The 26,764-nt window shown below is 36.1% G+C and overlaps 1 long non-coding RNA gene across 1 annotated transcript; it reads left to right on the top strand.

The window, feature by feature from the left end:
- On the top strand, positions 1 to 26,504 carry LOC135087625 (uncharacterized). Its single transcript, XR_010260894.1, has 3 exons — positions 1 to 148; positions 21,218 to 21,273; positions 26,426 to 26,504. It is a non-coding gene; the product is annotated as an uncharacterized LOC135087625 (long non-coding RNA).
- The last annotated feature ends 260 nt before the right edge of the window (positions 26,505 to 26,764 follow it).

Genomic DNA, 26,764 nt, shown 5'->3' with positions numbered 1-26,764 from the left:
GCGCGCGCGCTTCGCCCGTTCTTAAATACAGTCAAATATGGAAATGGCCAGTCATTCCGCGACAGGTGCGCGGCCGAGGCGTTCGTGCACGTGTGCTGTTAGTGAGTGCGCCGGCGCAGCCCCCGCCGCAGCCGACGGCAGCTAGCTGGTAAGTTGTTTCGGTGAAATTGCTTCGAACTTTGGAACCGGCGGCGTTTTTGTATGTGAGCAGCGTCGGTTGCTCACGCGCATCTGTCGTTCCGTTTCGGTGCAGCTGCTGGCCCCTGAATAGGTATAATAATCTTTTTTACCCGTCCATCACGTTCCGTGGAGCTGCCCTTTTGGAGCAAGGGCTCTAACTAGAGGCGGTTCACACGGTCGCCGTTTCGCGTGTTGCTGTTACTTCGGTAAATATTGCCCGATAACGTCCGCGAGTGCGTGCGTGTACACTTACTGTTATCGATTCCACACATGCGTCACGTCGATAGTTATCTTTGGCGGATCTGGGTCATTGTTCTTTTGTATTTCATATGTAGCAGTTTTGATAACGTTTCACTGAACAAAGTTTTCCCTGAAAAAATCATTTTTGTAGAGCTAAGTTGACCTAACCCACAAAATTCGTTTTTGGCGATTGTTTTCACCAAAATGTGCATTTGGTACGAATCAACAGAATTCCCAATTTCGTAACTGAAATTTTAACGAGTCTCGTTGATCATAAAAGTATAAGTCATGTTAGAACGCGATAGAACCTCCAAACGTGTCCAATCGATTAACCGCACGGAAACGAATCACCAAAATAACGCCGTCGATGTAACCATGACTACTAACTTAATATGAATCGATTCTCTATGGCAAAATGTACAAACCTACAGCGAGCACAGATGCACGCTTCTTTACCTATGGGGATAAAGTAGAGAATTTTTAAGCTGATACATTCTGTCGTCATAAAGACTAGAAAATGTGTGAATGTAGACAGAATTCCTGTTAGGCGAAATGTTTATTGGAATAGCCTTTACATCTATGGGACCTCGATAACCGTTTAGAACTCAGAAGTTATCACATTGAATACATGCAATTGCTTAGAAAATCTTGGAGTTTTCCTTATTCAATGGAAAACTACATCTATTTTATCTTTTGGGATATCATATGAGTGCTCCTTCGTGTTAAATTATGTTAATAACATACGGGTATTATTAGAAAAAACTCACGTGGGTTCAACAATGTCTATAGATTCCAAATTATCGTCATCAGATGGAGCAAACTGGTATTTGATATTACTTATCATATATTGATTCTCTTTGGTAGGTGAATGAACTCAATTCTTCAGTAGAGGTTGGCTAGCAACAGGTACTAACTTTACAATAAGTCGTCAAAATTAATCGTTCAACGTTTTTGATAACCTAGAATGATAATGGAAAGGCTCTAAACTCCATACTTTTCTTCTGTTCACTCAAAAGGGACTTTTTGATTTTCAGAATTTGAAACTTATTGGCTTATTATTGCCACAATGTAATGATCATCATGTTTTCTTTTACTACCTGGTTTGTTTGTGATTCCTTATCTCCTATCTTAGACATTTACATACGTATTCTACAATTTATTAAATGTCCATAATATTTGCTTTATTTCCTAGTGTTCTATACGCAGGTCTTATATTCTACAAGTTCTTGTGAGACTAATGCTTCATTTACTTGTCAGGTTTCAGCAGTAATGTTACACTAAACAATAGATTTAGGTCTTTATTGAAAATCTCAATCACGACTTAGAATCTGACTATGAATTGAGTTTTTAGGGTCATTTTACGAAGCAAATTTTGGTCTGCCAAGTCTTCTCTATCATTTAGATTGCCTCCGTATTTCATTTAACATCGGAGCAGCCAAGCCGTGTCTAAGTGAGCTCCGTGCCGGTGCGCTTGCGCTCTATTATAGCGCGGTTAGGGTTGCCAGGTCTAAAAACACAAAAGCCGGACTCTGTGCTTCATTTGGCCGGACATTTTACCCTAAAAGCCGGACATGTCACAATGCAGTCACTGTCATAGTATCATATCGGTTGCCCAACATCCTGATGCCGTGCGCTTGATATTATTCTGTGACTCGACATTCCAATCAAAAAAATCTTTAAAAATCCGGACAGTCCGGACAAGACAATATTTGGCCGGACAAGACCGTAAAAAGCCAAACATGTCCGGCTAAATCCGGACACCTGGCAACCCTAAGCGCGGTGAATAGGCCGGTTTTTTCCTGCCTCCTCGCTCTACCGCGCAGGCGTTGCTCCGTGACAATACGAATTTTTGGTATTAGAACTGAAAAAAACACGGCTCTATTTTCCTGGTTCACGCCGTCGTTAAATATGTTTAGGTTTTTGTGAAACTGGCTGCATTTGGAAACTAATGTCCATGGCGTGGAATCACACGGAATTACATCGAATTGGAATCGTCAGTACTTGATGTTGTGTGGTCCAGTGATAAGGATGCTTTAAGGTGTGACATGTGTGTATGAGAGAATGCTGATTGCAAACATCAAAATATTGATATTGAATACATAGTTTTATCAATCAATTGTGGAATACTGATTATCTGAAGGACCTGAAAAGTCAATCATTTGCACAACTGAGGATATTATTTGAAAATGCAAATGTACATCTTCACTCGCATTACGTATGTATTAGGCATCGAGGCGCGAAACGTCACAATTGGAAATACCTAGATGCGTGCCACTCTTGACCTTGCCAAACAAGAATGTCCTCTTCAAAACTTTGAACTTGCAGATTCCCAGTGCCAAGGTCATTGACTCCTTCAAAACATACACTTATGCCATTCTATTTTAATGACTATCTATTTTCTCAGCTAGTTGCCATTATGCGAATTTGTTAATGGATTTATAATCATCAGAATCAAAACCGAACTGCTCATGTTTATTTTTGACTTTTTATTTAACTGGTTATTTTTATAGGCTTTTGTGAATTATTTAACACTTCGTTGTATTTATAACCAAAAGCGGTCAATTTCGTGGATAATTTATGTTGTAAACTCGATCAAGAAATGTTATTTCTGGCTCGAATTCTATCACTTGAAACACAACGTCACGTAGTCAGCCAATACAGTGCAGCCCATTCGTTTTGTTTTAAAATAGAGACCTAGACCAAAAAACAAAACACTATCGAGATCATAACTCGATAAGTTGAAATTCGAACGAGTCGATCGGCCGCTGATCGAGTGACGTGGGATTCGGGCAGGCATCCGAGAGATTTCTAATCGACCGGCGTCACGCGCGGGTCCTCGCCCGCGACGAATCGCCTGTAGATAGCCATCGACATCGCTCTACAACACTAATAAAGGCTGCCAGGCAAATAAATTGTTGTAAAAGCAGTGGCGATGAATTAAATGAATTATGGAATCAAGGCACATTTATGTAGAGACAAAATTGACCTTGCAGACAACACGCTTGATAAGCAATTAAGAAAACTAAGAAAATCAATCATTTACCATAAGTCACACTTACAACAACAGTGCAATTAAAATGTGTACAGTCTGTACCTACAGTCATAGTAAAACACAGGAAATAACGATATACTTACTTTTAAAATCATGCCAACCCTAAACTACTAGCAGTGACGGCAAAAACACGTTGTAACTGAAGATAAATCAAAGAGAGTTGATGATATTGCCTTTTTAGACGCCTGGACAGTTTCTTTTACACCTAGTTTGAAGACTCAATTATGGAAAAGCCTTATTTAATTATTTTTCCACTTCAAGTTAATTCCTCGGCCTATTGGTAAGACAATAGGTGTTCGGGATTAAAAGTCATCTGCAAAATATTTGGCGTTCTTAAATATGTTTCTAAGCGTGTAGTTACGACTTTTTTTTGTTCTCTTCCACTGTATTTACTACATTTGTATGCGTATATCATTACGTCCAAGTGACTGTACACTTTTATTCCTCGTACAGCCGTAGGTAATATTGAAGCACTAAAATGTGAATCACAGAGGGCGGGGCGAGTGCTAATGACTGGCAATGGCGGCTCTCGTGACCTTTCAGAGACAAATGTCCACGATCATTGTCAGTGTTGATCTAGCTGGCCACTTAGAGCGAGGCTGAAACCATGAAGCTAAAGATAAAAATGGAGGGCAGAGTTGGAACAAAAACTTGAGTCAAATACCTACTTATATCTATCTCGCTCTCTGCGGCCCTACCTCTCTTTTTAGTGTGAACTGTAGTATTGCTATCTTCTGATTTAAATCTCCTTGTAAATTCTTCGAAATAGCCAATTCACTAACCAAATCAGAAGTTAAACAAATAAATAATTAATATTTGAAACTAAGATTACCTAGTTAAATAAAAAATCACAAAATTGTCGGCCATTTAGGCTTAATGTGTTGGCGAATCAGGGAATTACAATCCCAATTCCTGGGTAATCGGTACCATGTGGCAACATCGGCCCAATCCGGCCCATCATGGCGGTTGTTTACTATTTTGTTTATTAAGCAGTTAATTTCGTTTGAGATTGTTTACAGGAAATAATGATTGTTTTATCACAAAAATTGGTGAAAAATTTTGTAGTGCGTGGTTGCGGTAGTACGTGGTGTCCTGGAAGTGACATAAGATTCCACGCGTAAGTGTTTATTTCGTGATTTCCGACATTGGATCATTGTAAACATTTTTCACATTTTTTACAGTAATTTCTTCCTAAAACGTTTTACCAGTAATTACACTTATCATTTTTAATGACACCTATGTCAAGAAATAAAGATTTTACATTGGTTTTGTTGAATTTGAGCAATTTTATATTTTTTGTTTATTTAGAAAGAGCGAGTCTGCCCACAGAGAGCGAGATAGTGATACTTAGTTTGTGCTTCAAGTAGGTATTTGGAGTGTGGCCTCCATTTTTATCTGTAGCTTCATGGCTGAAACACAACCTTTTTTGCAAAACAGCTCCGGTACTTTTTATTTTTTTCTATTTTACATTTCTTTTTTCTATTCTGCGTGACATGTGGCCAGTATCATCCATGTTATTAATTTCGAAATATTTTTACAATTTCGAATAACGTTGTTATCGAATAACTGTTGCAGACGTTTATTATTGACAATTTTATTGTAGTTTTTTTATGATTGTTGTTTGTAGATAAGAGATAAATTGTAAACAGGAATAAGAATGAAGAAAATTTCATTAGATAAAATTCTCAATGATAGAGTAAAACTCTATATTTTTTCTTTAGATAGGTAAAGGCAAGATAAGCAGAACAAATCTATGCATGGAAGTACGAGTATCAAGCGGTTAATAAATGCCAACAAAAAGTGGCTCCAATTAGAACAACATAATTGAATAAGTCACGTCCGAAACGAAAAGACCATTAAATACCAATTAGTGTTGAATCCCAAGACGTTTAATTAATTAATTCTGACATATTCTCGTATTAATAACAATAAGCACCAAAGTTCATCTTTACATGTTATGTTTATCATTACTTCTGCTAAATTAATAATCAAGGTGCGAGATAGATTGTGATAAATTATTTTTACATACTTAAATCCACACATATGATTTTATAGACTAAATAAATAATCCTGTCTAGATATACGAATACATACTACTTAACATAACCAAATACATATTTTGCCCACTAATTGTAACTGTTTGAAGAGCAAAGTGTTATTATGACAGTCAAGAATAATTTTACGCTCCTGCATTTTCACAAACATTTTATGTTAAGTGTGAAGTTTAATGTACTGTGTTCCTATCGAGGACTTCATCATGTCTAGCCGAAACCAGTTTCTTTCATTATTGTCGAAATTATGACGAATCTAGACTGTTCTTTAGAAGTCGGAGCATGAAATTGTGTGCGCGAGGCGTATCGGCAATTTGCGTCAGTTTTTTATCACAGTCACGACAGGCCGGATTTCTCGGCCGACGAGCGCTTGTCCATTAGACTACACGGCAACGATATGGGAACGATACAGCAACGGTATGGTAACGACACCGGTAACGGCAAAAGCAAAAATAAAAAAGTTACGAAATTTAGCACCCCATTTTTTCATTCCCACGGCGACGGGAACGTATTTTTTTAATATCATAAGGGTGGTAACTAACAACCTCGTGCCAGTTTTTGATTTCGATGAAGTCCCTTTCACGGACTTTTTAACCGACTTCAAAAAAGGAGGAGGTTATATGTTCGACTGTATGTATGTTTTTTTTTTTCTATGTATGTTCACCGATTACTCCGTCAATTGTGGACCGATTTTCAAAATTCTTTTTTTGTTCGATAGGGTACACTTCCGAGGTGGTCCCATTGTCACCAAGTCAGGATCTGATGATGGGATCCTACGGAAATCGAGGGCAACCCTCAAATTTTATAGGCACGTGTATCATTTTTCAAACTTTTTCTTAAGTTATTCAAGTATTTGCTCCTGGAAATCATCATCTCATATTGATGAGCTGATGATAGAAGGTAAAACTCCTTACTGCTTAGGAGTTGGAGGATAATTCTTTTAATTTTATAGATAAGTATAGTTTCGTAAGTTATTCAAGTGTTTGCATCAGATAGTCATCATCTCATCATGATGAAGTGGTCATGGTAGGTACAACTCCTTAACGCTTAGGAGTTGGAGGATAATTCTTTAAATATTATAGGTACAAATAGACCAACAGTTGTATTCTTTCATGTTTTTAAGGTGGGCTAACGGTTTAATGTCTTTTTAGGTTGCCGATATGGTAACCTGTATTTTGTAGGGAATATTATTTTACACTTGACATGAAGAATATAGTCTCAGTGTACTGCCTACCTTCAGTCGTAACATCAAGGTAATAATTAGTTAACTAAAAAACAAGAAATAAGTTATTTTTATTAAAAAAAATAAAACCAACTCCAAAAAACCTACACTAAAAAGTAGAAAAATAATTACTAATTACTTATATTAGGACGAATTAATATTTATGTATACCATGATTGATACTTTTGGAGTCGGTGCAGGCAAACTTCACACGTTTCATAATCGTGGCACCGACTCCAGAAGTATCAATCATGGTATACATAAATATTAATTTGTCCTAATATAAGTAATTAGTAATTATTTTTCTACTTTTTAGTGTAGGTTTTTTGGAGTCGGTTTTATTTTTTTTAATTACTTAATTAGTACGTGTGAGATCACGAAAAGAAGATGACGTAAATGTTACATTATTTAGGTAATATCAGATGATTCGCGTTTTTGGCAATCTTAACCAACACAAAGTGATTTTTTCAACCCTCTACCCCTCAATAACCCATTCTTTCACCACATTATTAACGTCACGTGGTCAATAATAAAGCAGTTAGTTCCTTCGAATTGAGATAATCCACCATCGCGAAGACCGCATATTAATCCCGTTCCCGTCGTAGCTAATGGAAAACCGTCCAACGCGACTAGAGATGTAATTGAGAGAAACTGTGCCACCGCAGACGCTAGGTTTGAGCCGCTGCCAGAAAATGTAGAACTCTAAAAAGTCTTGACAGCTCCACCTTTTAATGCAACAAGAGAGGTCCAGAGGGGTCAGTGTTTAGTGGCGGTCTTTGATAATGACACGCTGATGCTCTGTTGCAATACAGTTACTGTTCCGTGCCTTTGTCCGCTGATTGTTTGGGCGAAGGGCTTTCTTTGGAGGTTGCGTAGTTTTGCAGGTATTCATTGTATTATTATTTTATGGGTACGTGAGCTCTCAAGCGTCTTTAGTTGTTAAAAGTAAATAGTATACGGTTTATCAAAAATGGAGTTCAAATTACATTAATGTGTTTGTTTCAGTATAGTATTACTAAAGTATCAGACAATAGATGCTATTAAAGAAATGCAATGCTACGCAAAGTGCGCAAATCCAAATTAGTTCTCGCTCATCAGATAGAGTTTTCTCATGGAATGTGGAATCTTAAATGGTTAATGTGAAATAACGGTACAAATACCGCTGCATCTAATTTTCTAATTTCAAAGTGGTAAACTGCAATCCGCGTGCAAAAACCGCGACAGAAAATAATTAAAATCTGAAACTTACTGTTACATTCTTTGTTGGCATTAATTTAGAACAAATTAGAAAACCAGAGTTCGTTAAATTATAATAACAGATTTATATTTCATTGCTAGCGTGCATTTCGTTCTGACGCGTGACGTGCCAAACACTTCTTGCAAATGCACCTGTCAAAAATTTCCAACGTTCACGTAATGAAATAAAAATGGCATATAATTTTTTCCTTGTCTGAAAACTGATTTTGTATAACGTTTAACAAGATATTTTGCTACAAGTAACAATTTGTATTATTTTTAAAAAAATACTAAAATCCCAGGTTATTTATTGTAAGTGACAACCAAATTATATCAGAGACTTCTAGGCTGATTCCAGAGGAGTTTTGGACATTAAGTTCTCTATCATCAGTAAAATATTAAAACCTTATTTTATTTCTCGTTAAATAACGTGCTTATAATTAAATAAAGTCCTATAATAAAGGATCTGCATTGGCAATAAATCGCAGCTACCGTTATGCACAGTAGGACTTGTAAACGGATACCATAAATATCGAAAAACAAAAGCGTTGATATTTACGACTGCTGACTTAACTGTCATAATTGATTAAGGTTAATAGTTATATATCTAATATATTAATCAAGGCCAGTCATTAAGTATTCCATTGTTATCTAAGTGCAAATGCAAATCTATCGATCGGGAAGTGTGAAAGTTAACGTTAAGAGCTATTACTGTAGTGTATTTCATTTTAAAGGTTTTTATTGCTTTTGTTTGCTATGACAGCATGAGTGTCATTCTCTTTGCACTTAATGGTATAGATGACCCACGCTGAACTGTCCCATCAAACTCAATGACAGGGGGGCGCTACCATCGTTCAACTATATGGTTTCCAACATGGCAAAAATCGGAACCAGCGATCCGGTATTGACAGTGGTGCCCATGGTGCACATGGTGGTGGGTTTAGATTAAACGTTCAAGGATTTTACATAGATTTTATAATAAGCTTCTTCTATGTAAGAAGTTTCATGTTTATAATATTACTTATTTAGCTGTGACATTAACAAACTTCTCGTGCTCCAAACCGTATCTCTACACCGATCTAGCGGAATGAATGGTTACCTAACTAGAGTCTATGACACTACAGACAGAGTGTCGAGTGTCGACTCCCAGTGACATTCGGCGAGGCCCTAGGCCAAGCTGCGCTCACGATCGCTGCGAGAGTGATTTATAGTTGACCCACGATGTATTAAGCCTTTATCGATACTATAGGGATGTCTCAGTAGATTGAACGCACGATTTCTTGATGAAAATGTCGTTTTAGAGATAAGTTTTTTCCAAGTTAATTTGTTATTTCTACGTGTACTGACAACAGCACATCAGACTATACATTTTTGTAGCAATTTAGCACATATTTTCTAAATAAGACAGAGTTTATAGCTTGACGAATCGTCGTCTCGACATTTATTTTAAAATTGAAATCTCTAAGCACAGAATAGTGTGTGTAAGTTTAGTTTACAAAGCAAAACGGCGACACATCAACCACGTGAAAATTATTATACTATCAAGCTGATTGGAATATTCAAACGCCCAGCCCTAGCACGACAATCGGCTAGAGTGCAAAATATCGTCGCATATTTCATTTATTCAGTTTATACCCGATCGGCTGCTTTACAAGTCAAATGTAAATTGGTGACAGCGTCTCTGAATAGCAATCGAGTCAAAAATACATCGACATACTCCAAATCGTGAGCAGCGACCGATAAAATAATGTTAACGTGCGGCGAATACAAAAAGTTACAGTAACTAGTTAAATTTTTTACTACCACAAGTTAAATTATGGTGTAATTCTGTAGAAAACTGTTTAATTCTGGCTGTGTGACTAATTTATTTTAATTTGAGAATGGGAATTCAAATCCGGATAATAAACTAAAACACTTTTTTCTTTCACGTATTTAATTTTGATTAAGCAGCAACTATTCTTAGGCCGAATTCGACTAAACTTTTATCCGAGAATAACTCCTGGTATAACTGACACATTAAAAGTTTCAGTATGGGAAATATGTCAAAACTGACGATTTATTATGAGATTAATATTAAGTAATATTTACTCTTGTTTGGTCGAATCCACCCTTAATTGAAATATTTTGTAGAAGGCAATTCTCCAAAATCAACCTGACTTACATTTACCGGAGGAATGTTAATTAAAGTTTCTATGTCTATTAATTACTCCCAAGTTTAGCCAAAGCAATAAAGTCTAGAAAAACCGTATCAAGCATAGCCGGGGAAACGGTTCAGCGCGGACTACAGTTTTAACGGACTCCGTTACTGCAACGAATCAGTCTTAATCTAGGCTAATTAACTTACAGTTAGTGAAAAAGTCGGCTTTCTACTCGAATTCAGATTAATGAATTATCAGGAGCGGTCAAGTTAAACCGATCTCTTGGAAGTTTACTTTTTTTAATTCATTGTGTCTGGCAGAGGAAAAATCTCTTTTAGAAGATTAGAAATTGTTTGTAATTCTTTTTTTCAAAAATATTTTTCTTTTTTATTCATTCGCTAGCGAGTAGCGAATAAGTTGACAGTTAGTGGCTAGTAATATTAATTAATACTCTTTTGTGAAATTAAAAAGAAATCGGCATTGCATTCCAATTATCTTTGTTTTAAAACAGTGACACTGCTCATGAATTAAAGTTGCCACACACCGCGTTGACTCCATTCCGGTGCGTTGCAACTCCGTTTTGGAACCAGGTCGACTACAAAACAGTGACTATGCGTATTTAGAGCAAATAAAAGGAAACAAGCGATAAACACCTCTTCCTTAGGAAGTATTACAGTTATTTCGAGTACGAACTCATTAAGATGCGCATGCGTTTTCGTAAGTTATCGCAGGAAATGTTATGTAAAGCAGAACTGGTGTACATAAGAAACAAGTGTTTTTGAGGCTCCCAGTTTCCCACGATGTAATTCGCGGTGCAGGTCTCAGGGCGTGTGCTCGGTGATAGCGGAAATATGTTAGACATTAAAAAATATCTAAGAAAAAATTAATGATCCGATTTTACTAGGATTATCTAGCAATCAACGCAAATAAATGCAAAAAAACACCCTAGAAAATTGGAAAGCTATGTACAAAGTGCTTTAAAAGTTTATTGCTAAGATGATTTTATGCCGGTGATAGAAAATAATAAAGCCAGAAAATATTAATATTTATCAATAACAGTGACTATAACAGTTTATACATATTTTCTTATTTTATGACAAAAATAATGGCCATGGTTCATTAAGTTTCCATTGTTTGATAAATTAATGCAAGCGCCACACTACAAAACAAATTAATCGTACTTTGTATCAAGCCTACACTAATAATTATATATGACATCTTTCTTTTTATTTGTTTTTCATTCATACTCGAATAAAACGATTTCAAAAACATTCCAGTCTGTCTCTACTACCCTGGGAAAAGTTTAAAATAATAATTTTGTTTCAATATATCAGTTACCGCTGTTACTGAGACCATGTCTCTAACAGCGGAGGTAAATCAGATAGCAGTCCGTCGACAACAAGTCCTCATTACACGTCAGAATTAGTAATAAACCTGTGAGTAGCGAAGAGTAGCTGTGAATGTCAAACCATAATGTTGAAGTTTACTCTTTATTTACTAGTGCACAAGACTTTTGTAAAATAGTTTCGTAAAATTACACAATATGTAAAACAAAACAGAGTATTCTAGTTGTAAAAAGTTGAATATGTGCAGTTTCATAAGTAACGCACAAGCCGTGTAAAATATTTGAGCACAGTCGTGAAAATCGTCATTAATTTGAAATTTTTAAAAATATGTGACAATGAGGCTGAAAAATAATAGAAATCATTCTGTTTTGTTTGAATTGAGATGATTAGAAACGTTAGAGAGCTATCTGGCAGTGACTCTATCATAGAAATTAGAATCATTAATTAATTTATTAGATTTTACTTGTTAAAATGCACGAAAGTATACTCACGTAGGTGTTTGTAGGTTTAGGTAAAGACCTACATCTAAGATCTATTTAACCAATATTCAGAGATGTGTAAAATAAATCTACTTGTAGCATTTCCGAGGAAGCATCTAAAGGTTGACTAGTTACCATTGTAGTTAAACTTGCCCATGCACGGAGCGTGTCCAACCGAATTCATGGTACAAATGAGTTTTGGTGTCGTGATTCGGCCGTAGCTAGTGTGTGGTGGTTGTTTTTGTAATTTATAGTGCCACCAAAAAGCACGAAGTAAAATCTGCCCAGGTTTTGTTGTATTGATATGTTTTATAGGAAAGATTGTGAGATGAAATGATTCTTGTATTAATTTGGTAATTATGACCTATCAACAGGGTGGAAACGATAAGTTTTCTCGTTTATTTCTAAACTATACGAGATATCGAAAAACTGGTTACTGATCCTGAAAGTGCTTCACGAGCTCTTTCAAAGTGTATCAATAGATAACAGAATAGATTGGATCTATCCGAAAATTCAATGTTGCCTGCTTCCATATAGGTAAGTACTTGGTATATAAATAATAATAATAATAAATGATTCTTTATTCAAGTAACCAGGACTCAGTTTGTTAGTAACAATTGCACTTAAAAACTATGTTAGTTGAAACAAGATGTAAAATAAATTGAATTTAGATTTAGATTTAGAATTGAAATAAGTATCATAATAAATTATACTCATTTCAATTCCAAACCCACAATTAAACAAATATAAAAAACTGTATATAAAAAACATAATATGAAAAACTATACAAGATATCGTAAAACTGGTTAGTGATTTTAAGGGTTGCACCATCTTACTTTGACTGTAACAAACGTCAAAAATCTGTCAAACTCCATACAAAAGTCATCCGTTATCGTTATAGTTACGGTCAAAGCTTGGTGGTGCAACTCAGCCTAAAAGTGCTTAAACTACTTGGGTTCCTATATCACATACTTAAAGACAAACTTACTTTAACCTGCCATCTCTACCGAGCACTCTACTTCACTGCGGTCAGCCTTGGAGTGGCGGACGGAAACGGCCGCTCTCACGATGTTATACAATACAGGAACAGGTTCCGTGCCTGGGGAGGACTGGTCCTGTATTAATGACCCTGGCTTTGTCTATCATTTCGTTTTGAACATGATAAACGTGGAAGGGTAAGCAATTTTTCGTTATTAATGATACAAAGTAATTTGTTAACTTTCAGTGTACCTAATTGAGAGAACGTCAAAAATCTGTCAAACTTCATACAAAATATGCCGGTTATCGTTATAGTTACGGTCAAAGTTAGGTGGTGCAACTCAGCCTTTGTGATAAAGTTACAGTATGAATGATTAAATACTAAATATTCAAAATACATTTCATTTCTTTAATTATTTTGTTTGCAAACCCGCTCTCAATGTAGAGTAATGGGATCATTATACCAGGATTTCCTTTCAAGATACTGTAACAAATAAAATAACAAGAAATCACATAGCAGTATGACTCATGAAATACATAATCCAAGATATTATTTGCTGTTTACAACAACTTCAATTCAAAAGATCCTTTACACGTCCCGATCTTGCGAATCATCATTAACACAATGAATTCCTTTCTACATAGTTCTTTGAGCATTGAAATAGCATTTGCCTTTAACGTCTTACATTCGCGTTTTATTTGTCGTACTCGTAGCGGAATCGTAGCGTAGTCGCCGCGTGTTCTACACGGCCCGGGTAGAGAGAGCTCTTGTAACGTGTCTAAAGCTGTTTATGGTGCGAAATCCTGCTCCAAATGTAATTATTTAGCTACAGTAACACCGCCAGGATGTTCTATAGTTTATGGTGATTGTAGTTTAGAAGGAACATTGTTGAAATTATATTTATTTGCCAGCTGTGCCGCAATTTCAAAGTGGAAGTGGTCTTCCTGCAGGAAAACTAGTAAGCCTGTCATTTGAAAAGGACTGCTGCAGAAAAGAGGTCAAGCTAAGTACCTAGTACCTACATCTTAAGACTCGATTGTGTCATAAAGTTTAAGCCACGATAGCCGAACGGTGAAGGGGTCGGACTGGCCGACTCGTGATCCGGGCTACGCGGGTTCGAATCCCGCCGCCGCTTGACTATTGTGGTGAGCCCACTAGTGACACAAGCATATTTAGCTTAGTACGAGGGGCTAACGGGACTATTAGTAATTTGTGTAATATAAATCACTAAATCATCTAAAAAGTACAGTGGACTGCACTTCAGACTATAAATTTTTGTTGAAAAAATGGCACCTATTATAATTAGATATGATGCTACAATATTTAGCTTGTCGTCGTCTGTACATAGCACTTCTACTGAAACGATAAAAACTATGGAGGAAACTCTTCGTTTGGATCTCACCTGATGGAAATGATGATCAGTCCAAGGACAGAATCAAGTTAAATAGTATTCTCACTTTTTTTTTAGTACCAACTATATTGAGGTATTTCAGCGGACAGCGTTATTCGTTATTGGCATGATGCACTTCCAAAAAGAGTACAGATACATTCAAAAACCGCTAGCTTATTTCTTTCTTTCATTAACCATGGTCGTGACATGCAAAGGTAAGTAAGCACGTAATTTCAAGTCGATCTCAGTTGCGAATGTGCACCGTCATATTCCATCCGAGTCCCGTTGGTATCGAGCTACGTGTGTACGAGCACGTCAAGTTAACACTGTGGGACTTTATGCAGTCGTAATAAGGGTTAGTTTCCAACCAAAATTTTATAGGTTGATGTGCTGTCTGTCGACTATAAGTTTTATGTAGTTCGTTGGGCTGTGGGAAAGGTTTTTGGGAGTTTAAGAAACAATTTGTGAGAAATGGCACAAAAATACTAATTCTACTGGAGTTATAAACGTTGTGATTGTGTGTGTGATGTACAGATAATATTACAAACATATCTTTCTTCTTTATAATATTAGTATAGAAAATATGTAATGTTTTCCAAATTAACTGTCGTCATTCCGTATTTTCCAATCTGACTTCTGCTAAGTGACAATATGTGGATCCTGATGATATTAGTTTTATTGTTTTTTGGTCTCGCATTTGTGGTCAATAAATTGAGATAAAAGATGCACCATTAGGAAAATTAGATAGTGACTTATGAGAAAAACCACTAAAAATGCTTATTTAATGAAAATAATAATTAATATTTTCCAATTAGGTGCCTTTTAATGTCAATCGAAATTAAATTTAGTTCACTTTGAATTGCCCCGTACCTACGATTGTGCTTATTCATCGTGTACACCATTTGCATAGCTTAGTCACACATTCAGTGGTGCCTTATTAAGAATTAGTACTTCATGTTAATGCTAATGCATCTATTTTTAATGTTGTTTTGTTTCTTTTACCATTCACTTTCTCGATTTTCCTTGTTTGACCATTCAATGTGCATTTAAGTTTGGGTTTAGGCCGTAAAACTGTAAAGGTCTCAATTATTGTGTCTTAATTAGCCGCTAATGGATTAAGTAAGTTATTTAGACTGTACTTAAGTTAATCCCTATTGTTTCTAATCCTCATTAATTTTGCTGTGGAGACCAGCCTTGGACTTTTCGTAGAGTTTTCTTTGGAGTCGGTCTCTCAATTCTTGTGGAAAATGAGCCTAAAAGAATACCAAAATTAGTTCTCACATACAAAACATTATATCTATGTATTTTCAATTGTAACGGGATCTCGCTTGTTTGCGACACATCAAGATTTCTACATAATTTCTACAAAAAATATCAAGTCGCATTTAAACTGACCAATCTCGCCGTAACCCACAATCACGATGATTAGTTAACAAAGCTAGTCACTTTTGTGGCGGTTCCAAATATTTCAATGCAATTAAATATTCATTACTCTGTGCCCGAGAGGCGGACATTTTGTGTCATTAAGGACGCATGAATTTTCGGACATTATAATGTATAATGTTAAATGCGTACGCGCCGCCGGCGAGGGATGTTGGCTAAACAATGCTGAGAGCATTACCATACTCTACACTCTTGCGAAATAACTGGTGTGCATTTTATCTATCGACATTCTATTCTATTTGCTTCTGATTAACTAAATACGGGTTCCAAGATTTGAAATAATAGTTTAGTTAGTTGCTAACCACCCGAATTGGAACTATGTCGTAGTCTGTTGTTAATCAAACCCTGCAATGGTTGGGTGAAATTCGTAGATTCTGTTTAACTTTCAAAGGTCTTGTGGTGACTACGAGGTTTCAAAGATAGTGGTAAAGCCACATTTCAGTTCATAAGTAACTAAACATAGTATTCAAATAAAATTATTGTAACTATCTTTTAATTAAATCCTGTAGAACAGCAGAAAATAACCTTCGAATCTGAAGAACATAGCAACTGATTAATGTATGAAAGTATTGTAATACTTAATTTGATTATGTAGAGTCAATTGAAAACAACACATTGTTTAAAAACTAAAACTCATTGTTATTCTAATACATGCACCAAAACACTAAGCGCCAAGCGCCAGACATTACCAACCCGCCACACGACTGCACCTTAACCGTTCGACTGCTGAGTCTGCTGACGCGACTTTCCCACGCTATCGCTAGCTACCGCGTATGACGCAAACGCTTAATAAGCGCTCACAATAGACGCTATCGACAGACGCCTCCAATAATTGCCTGATCGTATAATCATAATCAAACAGAATTACAAGTCGATTGGCGTTCTATGAGCCATTGTAGGCTAATAATAGCCAATCAAATTTCGTATATTGGCCGTACCGTACAAATGATACATCGAAAAGGTGCTAATTGTTTCTGAACGTGTGAAATAGACAAATATGTGGCGAGAAACGTGTTTACTATACGAGTTAGGAGGTTGTGTATGGTATATTGGGTGTGAAATAAACTTTGCTTGGGACTTGGCAGTCTCTACGTCAGGGATTTACCGTGATAAATAAAACGACTTCTTAGCAAGCTGACTTTGAAAACTTTATAATTGACGGATTGAGAACCCCTAGTTCTATAACGGTACCAACTCGTTGCTCTATTGTGGTCCTTGTTGGTAAAAGGGTCTTGCTTGACGTCTTTTATCATTTAGAGATGCTTTTTCGTACCCTTTTGAATTCCCCTACATAATATACATGTAAAGAGAGCAGTTCCTGTGGACAATGTAACATGGCAAGACTTATAAAAATATCTTTATTCTATCGTACATTTCCTGTTTTATTAATTAAAACTCATTGCCTTTGATGTCTGACACAAAATGTACCAAATATCATTCATCATCATCATCATTTCAGCCACAGGATGTCCACTGCTGAACAATGTCTCCCCCAGTGACTTTTACATCGCACGGTTGATAGCGGCCTGCGTCCAGCGCCTTCCTGCTACCTTCATCAGGTCGTCAATATCATTCGGTACATAATTAATACCATATGATAACAGAAACCAAATATACCTTAGAATCCTCTTTATAATACTACGGTAAAGCTGTTTCACAATCGTATCCTCATAATAAAGACATATTGGCATGGAACTTAAATCAAGCTCATGTAATTGCTTTTCAGATATTTGCATAGTGTGTAATACCGTGATTCAATGACTGGCTAATTCAATGCGAGGGCAGATGTCCACTCATGATTAGGGTAACCATTCATCCACGTTTTCTAGACTTTAGTTGGAATTGATTAGTTTTTATGGACTTACTTTACTTAAGACTACGTGAGCTGCACGATTTAGATCTTTGTCATTATATGACCATGTTATTTGTTGGGCTTTTACCGTAGGATCCGATGATCTTTAGCGTTGACGAAAAAACGTGAAGATATTATGTTTAGACTCTTTACATTGGCAAAAACAATTATATGTAAATTAAAGTCACGCGATTCTCATAGCTGTACTAACTCTATTGCTGAGCAAGCTTTTGTCCATAGACAAAATAACGTTCCTGAAAGTTTTATTTCCAAAATTGCTTCATTCGGACTTTGTTACGTAACTTCGCACCGTTTAGCAATTACGAAAGTTTTTTTATCTGTCGAAAATATATTAACTTAACACTATGTTTAAGGGGCTGATGGTCACCCTACTCACGATCGGACGAGCCTTACTGGGATGCGCACGATACAATTTGTCAACGAATGCACTCAAGGATCGAGTACTTGGTTATTCAAATCGTACTTTAGAATTAGTACGGATTGATTTATATCAATACTACATGATGAATGTTGGCTTAGTAAATGTCAAGAGATATCTTGGGGTAGAAATTGATGGGTGTGTAGTGTTTCTTTGGAAATGGGATGAGTTTAATGCGATATCGATGTTTTTATAAGGTGTATGTTTTAATAGACGGCAAAGAGATCTTTTTCAGCAGTTCTGACTATTCACACACATGTGGTGTTCCCAACTCTATCGTCATTCTGAAAAAAGTTTATCGTTTAATTTTTCTCACCATAAACATCATAAAATGTTTCTAATCCTAAGTTCAAGTGCCATTTGTGAAGTGTACAAAAACTAAGCACATAGGTACTTAAACTTCAACTTACAAAAGCTCCGGTGACGACATCCATGATGATTTGACGAGCGCATCACGGAACAGCGGTCATCGCCCCCGCCCCCAGCTAATTATCCCCCCTTCCCCCCACACAGCCTTAACGCTCTGGCTTGCGGTTTTGGTCTTAATACCGGCAGATTTCATAAAAAGTACAGGAGTTCCTGCTTTTTGTTTATGCTAAAATGATGTAAAATCGTGTAAATGAGATGAGAGTTTAAAGATCATTTCAGTTATTTATAGCATACGAGACAGAATAAAGATTAAGGCAGGAAACAATTCATGAAATGAAAATACGGAATTAAACGTCTATTTAGAATAGCTTGGATTAGATAAATAGATATTATGACACACTTTGAAATGGCCGCTTTTACAATAATATACTTACCGTTTATAGCTATTTCAACATCTTCGCTGATTTAATTTTCTTTATTGTAGATTAAACAAGTCTTTAATGTAAACAGAAATAATTTCGTAAATAATAATTACAAAATAAATTTTCTAATAACGCCACCGAATAATTCTTCATCTTGAAACCGCCACCGTGTGAATGAACCTTCAAATACTTAAAATTGACATTGGCTAAACCTTAATGAGTGGAGATGCCATTAAAGTCCACAGTTAAATGCGCATTTTTAGTGTCTCAAGAATTTGGGTGATTAACCTTTGGTAATAAGTGGAGTATTTAGCGCGAGGAACGCCAGACTTCCCATGGCTGGGCGTGGGAAAGATTTCTATCCTCCGCAGCCATTCATTTTTGTGCAAAACCTCGTTCGGAAGCAAAGCAAAGGTCACACGAGAACTCCGCCATAATTGAAAAAGGCGCGAAGCGTACCAAAGAGTATCTGATGTAAAAAGTTTTGCTCCTTGATATTTCATAAAAAATATGCAAATGCAATAATTATTTTTCACACAATTTAAAGCAGCAGGATGGAAATTCAATAAAGCAATAGCAGGATGAGATTACTTGTTTAAAAAAGTAATTTAATTAAATTTTCATACCATCAAGCTTCATTTATCATTGCGCATAGTCTGTCATGTGTCTGTCATAATGTAAATAGTTTTAATTGAACCGCTTATTCAGCTGCATCATTGTTCACTAAACTTATCTGTTGTGGAATGCAACAATGATTGATCCGCCGTAGCATTACGAAGTTGTTAGATCAAAATTAAATACAGTTATTCTTTTATGTCCGTACAATGCGGTGTCATCTTTTATCTGTGGTATCTCTCATTACGCCTCTATCTACAATAGGCCTTGTTGCCAGGTTATTCAATTTCGGAACAGAAAATAGGAACTGTGTGCACGCACCACTGAATGACTGAATTTTAGGAAATATTTTTGAAATAGGAACAAACGTTCCACAAGTTTTTTTTGCTTTTGTATTTTTTTAAACGTTGTTTTTATCTCCACCCAGTCTCTTTTGATTTAGTTGTTTTTTTTTTCAATTTATATAGAGCTGTTTATTTATCTGTGGTAAATCGTCCCCGGAACAGAGCGCCAAGCCAACTTTATGCTAAGACTTTCAAAGGACAGTTAACTTTGTCTAATGAACTTCTGATTTGTTAGGCAAAATGCGTATTGTTCACATTATCGTCGTATTTAGGAATAATGCTTGTTGCTGGAACAATGGGCTGGGAGTTTGCAATCTAGCTCAGTTTGCACAATTCGGATAATATGGTAGCATCTCTTTTTTAGGGAGCAGGAAATTGAATTGAATTGCTGTTGAAATAGGAGTAACAGTAAAGGTCAAAGTTGCAATTAGTAATACAGTTTTATCGATTCTATTAGAGTAAGAGTAGGCGCACACCGTTGATTTTTAGTTGGCCGATAGTTGTGCCCGATTTTAAATTGTATGAAGAATCGGCCAAATCGAATTGGCGTAGAGTGCGCACTCCCATACATACCCATACTGATCAACTGCCCGACTAAACTATCGGCCGACGAAAAATCAACGGTGTGCGCCTACTCTAAGGGTGAGGTATTGATATTTTTGAAAGTAATAAAGATCAGCGCTTTAGTCAAGGGCTTTACTCTTTTACTTCTTAAATCCATCAATCTAAATAATCGGCTCTACCTTCTCTTAAGGAATAGATTAATGGAGATGAATATGCAAGTAACAATATTTATAAAACAGAGATATCCAATGAAAACATTTCCTGTTCGGTTATTGTTCTTATCAACGCACACAATAATAGAGACGCAGTTAAATAATTCATAGACAATGCTCTGAGCATAGAGCAGGCCGTATATCATCAGATCTAAGCAACAATAGCTCAAGACGAGGTGGCGAAGGCATAAGCCGGGTGCTGCGCCCGCGCCGGCCGCCGTGATAATAGGCCCATAAATTTTGATACAGACTTAATGACGTACGAGAAATCCGAGAGCGGAATTAGCTGGGCTGAAAGCAGCATTATAATGTTAGTGTTGTACTATTGATCATAGTTCTGTTTGAGTGCGCTGCGCTTCCGCATAGTAAGTGCTTCGGTGGGCAGGATCAGGTTTTAGTACAAGCTTTTTAGTGTAAAAACTTTTCTCGGTTTTTATTAAAAAAAGCAAACAAGATTCGAGTTTATTGTCCTGAGTTTACCTAAGCACAAACTTGAAATTAATAACATATAATAAGATAGAAAATCTGTTTTCTTCTGAGGTGGTTAGATAGTTCAGGCCGTTGCCCGTCTTGTTTTTCATGTCTAAACCAGTCAATAATTATGTAGAGGTTTAGTATTAACAAGTAATTTTGTTTTGTTACAGATTATTGGGAATTTTCACTGTATGGACAATGGATGGAGTTATTGGATTTGGAACCGGTAAGTTTTTTAAATCATTTCTTACTACATTCAGCACCAGTACATTTGAGAATCACTATTACATTGACATCACACAGGAAACAAACATGAATCAAATTAATTATAGTTGTAAAGAGTAGAACGAAACAAGCATACGTATTACATACTCATTATCACGAACCCGTACATGCGGGTTACACACACATTAAATTTTTTGCCTGCGCTACTAAGTTAATTCCAAGACTGGCCAGCAACAATAAAATTTATCGTAAAAATTTAAAAAGAACGCTAAAGCTAAAGTGCTTCTCTGTTAAATTAAAAAGTGTATCGAAGCGTGTTTTGAATTTCGAAACGCATACAAAAAAGCAAATTGTGTTCAAATGAGGGCAAAGTACAACATTCTGTGTCAACACCGAATTGCTCATCGACGAAACGTTACCAAACTTTATTATCATTACTCATTTTATTGTTATAGTTAACTACAACGAGCCAGTTCGTTTTTGTGCCTAAAGACAAAAGAAAACTAAATTGCATTCACCTGACTTACGTTGTAAGAATCAAATCTAGAGTTTCCAATATTCCGTGTAAGCATTTTGGAAGATGAACAATGATTCAGTAAAACCGGATCAAAGTAGCACGAAATAGACGAATACTTTTAGATAATGCCGCATCGAGAATGATAATCGAGGGACATGGTAATTGCCATGAGACGTTTCCAAGCACAGTCGTCAGTCACTAAAAACGTACTGTTTTGAACCTTATTTTGATTGGCTTACGGAAAAAAAGTTAGGATATTACCAGGTGCCTACTTACCAGTCACGCAACGCCGCGCGCCCCTACCACGCCGCTTTCGAGCCGGCCCGCCGCGCCCGCGACTTATTTCTATTTGACATACATCGCCGCTCAAGTCGGTCGCGTCTGTGGATTGTGTGAACTAGTGCCTCGATGGATTTGAAACGATTCGACCGTGTTTTGTGGAGTGCCCGTGCCGAGTGTTGAAGTCCAAGGCCCGAGTGTCAGTTGTTTCAGTAAGGTAGGTGAAGTAAGAATAGGTTTTTAAAAAGGCGGCCATTTTGTATTTTTTTGTACTTGAATTTTGCGTTAGAAAAATTTCTTAACTAAAACAAATGTAAATTTTTTGGTACCTGTAAATTCTAGGTTAACCACACTGAAAAATTCAGTTAAGTTTCAACTATGTTTTATACGCACAAGAAATAATGAAAATTGAATAAAACTTTGTTTTAAATTGAAATAGATTTTTTATCTTATTGCTCTACAATTTGTAAGATAAATAAAATTTATCGTTATTTGATCAAATAATTGACTTTTATCAAAGCAATTAAATCAACGATTTCATTTTCAAGGTTCATATTATTGTATGCGTTACGTTACGCACACGAACACCGCTAAAAAGCGGATCTAATTAAAAAAATATTATTTTGATTTACATTCGCAATACATGCATATGTGTGTGAAATAAAAGTGTCTGTGATTTTACTAATTAATTGGCAACCTAAGTCAATTAATACATTTTTTTTTAATGCAGGACAAGACAGGTTTTTGACTGCAATTACAACTGATCTTATGTAATAATAATGTCTAGCTAAATTATGAATAGTTTTCAGAAATACAAGTAAAAACATTTTCGTTAATTTTTTTAATCTTATAAAACGGCAATACTAAGAAAAGTTGAAACTTTGCAAAACTCTTGAATTACCAGTTAATGTTAATAAGGAAATCTTAAGGTAAGCGGACACCGGCGCCGCGTCCCTTCCCGACATTCGATATTCGACCGGGGAGGTCGATGTCTCCTCTTATCACTGATTTTTGTTGCCATGGGATTAAAAAAAAATTAAGAACATTAAATAAAAACCTCTTTTTGGCCAGTAACGTAGGTAGAGCCGTTTTCGTGACAGAACACTGCTCGAATTTTGAAAATGTTATATTATACTCATATCCTACATAATGGATGTAATTTGTTTCGTTTCAAGAATAAGTAGATTAAGTAGTTATACCGTTGATAGCCCTTGTAATTTATTTAAATCACCCAAATGTAGACCGTACCGGGCTGTGAATGCCAAAGTATGCATTTTCACGCCAAAAACTGAAATGATGGTGATGGTAATAATAGATGACACCTAACTACAAACAGCTCTCAAAGGCGAGCGAGTGATAAAAATCACAAATATGAATAGATAAATGAAAACAAAGTACATTTATATTCCTCATTTATGTGCTTTTCGTAAATCGCTGAAAGCCTACCTACTTACTGAAAACCGCTGTCAGATTAGGCGTTTTGTCGTCCGTTTTCAGGACCGCACACTTTAATATCTATGACAGCTGCATTGGAATAAAAATGTTAGTTAACAACAGTTAGTGTGCGGTCTTGCAAACGTACGACAAACGTCCGTCTCAAAACGTCTAATTTGAAAAAGCTCTTAGAGAATTCATTTGTTTTCAGTAAGTTGACTTCCAGATTAGTTATCAGTTTTTCTTTTGTCCTGTAATTGTAACAAAAGTCGTTAAAATAATATCTGCAGGTGTGAAACGTCCTCAGCCCCACACAGAGACAGGATATTGGCGTCAATAATATAAAATCGCTTTCATTTGATTCTCAAGTTTTGTAACCACACTGTTAATAACGCTGGCACTTTAATTAAATGTGTAAAAGGTTTCGAAGGAGCCTTATTATTGGTGATTTGAAAGTGTTGGAGTGATTTCACGACGTGTTAACATACTGAAATACTTATTTTTACGAATATCAGTTTGCTTTTATAATTTACTTACTGTTTATTTTTAACCGGTGTTTCATTTAACAAGAGTTTTGGAGATCGTCGCAATTTTGGGAACATATTTTTAAGATGTTTCTGATTTGCTGATGAATACTTAAGGAGTAGCACCATCTTTCTTTAACTTTAACAACGTAAAAAAAATGTCAAACTCCATACACAAGCACCGGTTATTGTTATAGTTACGTTTAAAGTAAGTTGGTGCAACCTAGCCTAAATCTTTGATTTTTTAAAGAATTAAGAACTTTTAGAAATCACAGTATTTTGAAAACGTAGGTACCTGCTATACAGTGTATACTTACAGTTATCTAAGTTGTAAATTACTAGGTGAGCTGGACAGGTGCGGTGGGGACCACTTTTTGCCACTTTTCCCCGTTTTCCTACCACTACTCTAGTGGGCCATCATCCTGCACTCAATAAACCATCTTGTCAGCAAAGACGTAGAGTTCAAAGTGAATTAAACTAAGCTGTTGTTTATTTTGTTTTTGTGTGCACTGTTTTCACTGCGAATAGTTTAGTTATCAATTACTTTGCGCAAAAAGTCGTTTCTAGTGGTTGTCTCAACGAGCTTTGATTATATAGGTCTAACTACTGTATGTTTAAATACATTTTTTAGTGCACCTTCTTGTTATTATTAGAACATACTAATGTTTTTACATGCTATGCTACACTACTCTTAAAATACTTTAGCACTATCGACAAAAAATTATAAATAATATAACTCTCTTTATCCATAGCATTCACACACCTAAATAATAGATGTAGAAGCTATATTATGAAAGATTTGATGATTATACAATAATTCATAAAAACAAAACAACACCTATTATTATAAACGCTCATAATTATTTCTATAAATAAACACTCATCCATTACAGACGTCAAATGAAAAAAAATCTAGGCAGCTGAATAAAACTGACATTAATGATTAAAACAATTTAAAAGGAGTTTCCGGTTAGAATGCTGATTTAAAAAATTAACGACTCATAAAAAAGTTTTTTGTTGTAAAAAAAAAAGGAAAAAAATCGAGCATCGCGCGTGCGCACAAAGGCCACGGCCGCCATGACCGGTGGCCATGTGACGCGCAGGTGTGCGCTTCGCGCCAACTGTTCCTTCGCGCGCTTTTCGCTCGAGGCTCTGATCAGCTGTCACTTTGTACAAATACAGATAAATATTACAATGGACATATGGTGGTAATCCAGCTACACTTCTTTTAAGAGCTGTCAATGTAGATTCATCAAAATGCTCAAAAACTTCCTCCCAACAAAAACGAAAATTTCCCTCATTCAAGCTCTTGTCCTCCCGATAATCGACTATGCCGACGTCTGTTACCCCGACCTGAATCAAGATCTACTTACAAAGTTGGATCGCCTTGTCAACAATGCCATTCGCTTTATTTTCTGTCTCCGTAAATATGACCATATCTCCGCTTACCGTTCCCAGCTTCAATGGTTGCCTCTCCCACTTCGACGCAAAGTCAGAATTCTCTCTACCCTTTTTTCAATTCTAAATGATCCCAACTCTCCTTCATATCTTAAGTCTCAGTTTAATCTTCTCAGCTCTACGCACTCACGTCAGCTCCGCTCCTCCAAAAAGTCCGTTCTTTCCACCCCTCTTCACTGAACTGGTTTTCTCTCCGACTCCTTCCGTCTCCAGGCCATAAGGCTCTGGAACTCTCTGCCTGAAGAGACCAGGCAAGCGTCTAGTAAGTTTTCTTTTAAAAAATCTGTCCATAATCACTTCCTCCAAATGATTTCATCTTCATGAATTGTAATTTAAATGTAAACTCAATCATCTATTTTATGTAGGTATGTATTTATTAATTATATATTTTATATATTATTTATGTATGTAGCATATTTGTTTTTGTTTTTTCTTTCCTGCACTAGAAGTACCGCCAAACAAATTTCTTTTCTGCTCAACCCAAAGGTAAACTGGTCGAGAATGCTTTAGTGTATTAAGTTCGCCTTATGTACAAATTTATTTTGGCATAAAAGTTTAAATAAATAAATTCATCACAGATATTGTATGGCAATAAGAAACTATGACGTCACTCTTTTGTCAACTCAAATGCCTGTTAATTTTAAAAGGGCCTGATGTGCGTTTTAGGCTGAGTTGCACCACCTAACTTTGACCGTAACTATGACGATAACCGGTGGTTTTTGTATTGAGTTTGACAGATTTTTGACGTTTGTCAAAGTTAAAGTAAGATGGTGCAACTCAGCCTTAGAGATGTTGCGTTTTGGAATAATTTATTGATTGCTCCGTTCTTCAATACTTATTCAATTACAAAATACCTATGCTAATCAAATTTATTTAATATGACTTATAGTCTACGGGTTATTTACTTAAAACACACCTGACCAATTCTATTTTTGTTACAGATGAACAGCTTGGCCGCGTGAAAGACACGTATGTATTTCTAAATAATATTATGTAGAGTCGACTGCATATCAAACTACATATTTTGTTAGGTACTAAATCACCCTTTTACAACTACACAAATCTATCCAGTAGTTTTGGAGCCTATTCCCTCCAAACAAACATCAAATCTTTCCTCTTTATAATATTGGTGTAGATAAGATATTACAGTATTTAGCTAGATGTGCCGTCTTCCATACACGAATTTGTGATACTTGATGCTAGTAATCGTATGTCAATATGACGATAACACTTGCTATGTGATTGCATGAGGTTGTATGACGTATGTGCAGTCGTGCGTG

Source organism: Ostrinia nubilalis, chromosome 3, assembly GCF_963855985.1.
Source record: "Ostrinia nubilalis chromosome 3, ilOstNubi1.1, whole genome shotgun sequence".
Classification (NCBI taxonomy): domain Eukaryota; kingdom Metazoa; phylum Arthropoda; class Insecta; order Lepidoptera; family Crambidae; genus Ostrinia; species Ostrinia nubilalis.
Note: the sequence above shows the minus strand (reverse complement) of the source record. Positions and strands in the feature narration are given on the sequence as shown.